This window comes from Coptis chinensis, chromosome 4 (assembly GCF_015680905.1).
Source record: "Coptis chinensis isolate HL-2020 chromosome 4, ASM1568090v1, whole genome shotgun sequence".
NCBI lineage: Eukaryota > Viridiplantae > Streptophyta > Magnoliopsida > Ranunculales > Ranunculaceae > Coptis > Coptis chinensis.
The window spans coordinates 97422214-97426901 of record NC_141459.1 but is presented as its reverse complement, the minus strand read 5'-3'; the positions used below and the strand labels follow the sequence as shown (position 1 = coordinate 97426901).

The 4688-nt window shown below is 37.5% G+C and overlaps 1 long non-coding RNA gene across 1 annotated transcript; it reads right to left on the bottom strand.

Moving 5' to 3' along the window:
* Positions 1-401: 401 nt before the first annotated feature.
* On the bottom strand, positions 402-4389 carry LOC147506025 (uncharacterized). The gene is made up of 2 exons (XR_015193560.1): positions 4313-4389; positions 402-2442 (listed from the first exon to the last, which is right to left on the bottom strand). It is a non-coding gene; the product is annotated as an uncharacterized LOC147506025 (long non-coding RNA).
* Between the last annotated feature and the right edge of the window lie 299 nt (positions 4390-4688).

Sequence of the window (4688 nt, the reverse complement as noted above, 5' to 3'; positions counted from 1 at the left end):
CTTAGGAATGACCAAACCTAGCTTGGCAGACCGCATAGTTTAGAAGGAATATAGTTCGCAACTTGTCATCATGTGAAGAGCTAGTCTTTGAGGAAGAAAAAGCATGCATCTTTGTGGTACTGAACTCTGAAACCGATTATTAAGGTGCATGACAGGGAGGCGATCCAGTCTTCGTGGATGACCACTTGGAATTACTTCGTGAACACATTGAAGCAACTCTTAACCTTCTTAGTTTGACTTTGTTTTCACTCCATCCAGGAACAGTTAACTGAGAAATACATTACTCTTCTTTGTTGTATGTTCAAGACTTTTCATGGGCATCCAGTGAAACAGCCTATGCGTAAAATTATCCAACTTGCTCTGGAAGAGGATTAATTTGCACAGTTCATCCAACAGAATAGTGTTCTTAATATTCATTCTTTGTTAAACTGCAGGGTTATTGTAAGTGTACATATATGCTAACCTACTTCAAATAATTTCAAACACTAACACCAAGTTGTCAAAGTTTTCCTTCATAATTTACATTACATAACTAATGTTATAATTATAACCTTGTGCTTTTTGGCCATTTCATATGCTTCCTTGGTCATATCATCACCCTCGTCTTTCTTTATTCCACATCCCTCGACCTCCATGCATCGTACAACTTTCCACTTCCTTCCTATGTGCTTTTGGATCAACTTCTGTGCTACAGCCATCCGCTTCTTTCCTATGTGCTTCTTTGATCGTCTCATCAATAGCCAATCCATAAACAAGAAGCACAAACCTTCTCTGATCAAATCACATAAGCAATTGACAAGAAGACCAGAAAGAGATGACGTGTTTATACAGAGGAAACACAAACGAGTACCAACTCCTTAAAAAAAGGGGAGTCAAACAAAACATTTTGAGCTTTAGGAATCCTAATCTACAACTTTCTCTAAGAAGAGGTAATTGCGAACCCTTTGTTAGATGAGGAACACATTCGACAAAAGAGCACTTGTTTAGAGCATCATCAGTGAAAAACACTAGTGTTTTAGGCTTGGAAGATCATTTTCTAAACAGTACGCTGTCCAATTTACATGGTAACTTTTACTGCAGAATTAATTTTCAACATGTTGATACACGTTTGGCCCTTCATGAAATTATAAAAAACGAATTAGTAAGCATTTTGTACATTCCCATTCACATAAAAGATCAAATTTACAGTCTAAACTTAGACAACAAAATGTTTTACTTAACCTTTATTTCTTTGTGAAATACGCAAATTGTAAGAGCACACACATGAATAATACATGATACATCATACCTGTTAACTCGAGTTACAATAGTTTCAAATAATTGCACCATGTATCCAGTCTTCATCGTAGAGCACAAACTTATGTTATATATACATCAAACCTAACATTTCAAGTGCTTCTTTGGTCATTCCACATCGTTCCTCTTTCTTTGCATGCAAAATATCCCCAGCCTCCTTCTTGGCTTCTTTAATCAATCTCATTAATACGCAATCCAGAAACAAGAAGCACAAACCTTTTCCCAATTGACTGAGAAGACTAGAAATATGACTTGTTTATACAGAGAAAACTCGGATGAGTACCCTTTCATCATACATTCAACCAACTCCCTCAATCAATCTATTGAAGGACCAAGTTGGTGAAAAACATGACAGGTTAAATATGCAATCTAATAAAACATCTTTGAGCTTAACAAATCCTAATCTACAACTCTAAAGCTGCTTGATTATCACCAGGTCTGCCAACAGAATCAACTTGATTATCACTAGGGCTTGAGACAATCTCACTATACTAGGGTTTTCGGTAATTAGATAGTAGTATTTTACAAAAATATATCGAATAATCAGAAGGCCGTGCACTGTCATGGTTCTTATGACGCACTCACACACATCTTCTTCGTATATATAGTTTGCAGGACAAAATTCAGTGTACTTTGCCAGGTACAGTGATAGGATGGGTGTTGCTTGTCTTGGTAAAGGGTGCACAACTTCAGGTTCCAATACCATTTGGCAAGTAGTTGCTACAAACTTAAAACAAAGTTTGTCAGAATTACGTAATGACTTCATTATATCGAATTGGTCATTTGCTACAAACTTAGATGGAACGTTCCTGCATCAAGTTGTGATTTCATCTATTAGGAATTTGTGCGAGGAAAGAAGACCACTGCAAGGCTTACGATACATAAACAAGAAATCCGGCTAGCTCCACAAAATAATTAACATCACTTGTTGTTTGTGAAAGTGAACACTGTATTATTTAAAATCGAGCAGTCCTGAGCAAGCAAGTGAAGGAACAAGGAAATGAAATTGCAATAAATTTTGAAAACAAATAGTTCCAACTTGGTTGAGAGGACTTCATTTTTATGGGGAGAACATCTTGAAGGCTCACTTGCATAGAAGACATTGGAAATGTAGAACAAGGAGTATCCTAAAGAAAGCAGCCCAACCTGTACGAATTGAAGTGTCAGAAAGAATTGCAATCTTCTAAATGTTCGGTTTCCATCTGAGTTCCCGATTGATACATTTACATTCTCAATTTAATGATGATCCTGGTAACTCATTTCAGACATTGAAAATTCCAGTTTCGCAAATTCAAAAAACAAAAACATCTTCTATCTAGACATTGAAGATTCCAGTTTCGCAAATTCAAAAAACAAAAACATCTTCTATCTAACAAAACAGGGAGGAGTGGAGGACAGATTCCACATCATAAGGTGAGATGTAGTCGACACACCCCCTAACCATAGCCACTCAAAACTCATGAAGAGTGAATTAAAAAAAATTTATGGGGTGAGTTAAACAGTTTTTCTCACCTCACCCACCTCCACACAAAAAAGTTAAACAAAATTTTTATGGGTTGAATCTTTTATGGGCTTGGAACCATGAGCATGAGATTAATTAAAAAAAAATAGTAATAGTGGGAGTAAGCATCCAAAAATTAGTCAAAAGGCTGGGCTTATAAACTGTTGGGCCTCCAAATTTGATATGGTACTGCACAATTGGTTGACCCAATTGATGTTATTGGACTTATGGATAATGAGCAATTGGGTTGGCCTTGCGCCACGATGAGTTGTTTCGCGCCGAAGGCGCACATACACCTTGCGCCGAAGGCGTGACGAGTTGTTTCGTGCCGAAAGCACGGCTGGCCTTGTGCCGAAGACGTGACGTGTTGTTTCGCGTCGACAGACGTCAGACGCTGGCGGTACGAACGAGTTTCGGGTAGCGACAGCGCGTTGAGGTCTCACGGGTCATAAGCACGGGCATACCCTAGTTACAAACAATATAGAAATCACTTTCGAAATCCAACAAACTGAAACTAGGATAGCATCTCATTCAAAAAAACTGAAATGAAAACCAGAATCACAATGATACATGAGTGGCAGTGTCACCACGAGTCAATACCATAATCTATATACCTATATGGTACATTAGAGACAATGCTCATATTACAAAGAAGAGAAAACCACAATGTAACATTGGAATTGCCATACGCTGCCTTCTAGCTGGACCTTTAATAAAATAAATGATATATCCTTTCATTGTACCATTGCCATCATGTAAGAACGGAATCAAGCCCTTGAAATTCATGTCATTCCAAGCACGTAAAAGAAATCCACCCTACAAATCATTTCAAATGAAGAGCATATTTGCGCTGCCAAACAATTCAATTTCGCCTAAGGCAAGTGTCTAAACATTACAGGTCTTTGGATTTCGTCGAGGATCAAATGAAATTTCCCAGGTGACCCAATACCGAACAGTCCATGCCACAACGATAATACCGAACAGTCCATGCCACACGATAATACCCTCAATAAAGATCTCTTGTTTGCAAGATATAGTTAGTGTTTGACTTATGTCTACACATACTCTCAACTAATAACATTTTTTCTTTCTTATCTCCAAATTGTACTTCTTCATCCCATGTGATCCACTGTGCTTCTTCATCAGATGTGCTCCACTGTGCTTCTTTAGTCATACTACTAATTTTCTTTATAATCCTATAAGCTTTTTTGGTATTTCTGACACTGGCAGCACTTCACCAACAGAGCTATAAGCCATTCATATTAGGGGGTAACCACGTTCTGCATATTGATGGGGTACCCCTATTAAAGAGTAACCACGTCCTCCAGCAGGACTGGCTACCAGCAATATTTTTAAACAGAGAAAACACGGAAGAGTGAAAGTTCACCCGTTTAATCATACCAAATCCCTCGCATAACATAATAAGTGAACAGTAAAACAAAACACTAACATATACATATACTGACTTTTTATTGTAAAGCATACTAGTTGCTAAAACAAATAACTGTAGCAAACCTGCTTTCGCATGAGAGACTATGAATAATAGAATCCACCATTAAGGTGAAGAGAGAAAAGCATCCCAGATCCAGAATAACAAAACCGCAGCCGACTCAGAGAAGTGGAGAACTCTTATACTGAATCATCAAATCACTATGAATGGGTCGGGTCAAATAAAGCCCAAGTCCAACAATTACAAAAAAGACCTATTTGGATACGGATCTGGATTTTCTAAACCGACTCCGAGTCCAAATTCTCATTACCCAAACTTATTCTGAACTCTATAAATACAATTCTATTTTTTTTTTCAGGTTTGCTTTCTGTGTTGTGATATCTAGAAACCATGATTAAGTAAGATATGTAGTGTTGTATGGTTTTATGATTCGTGTTGTAT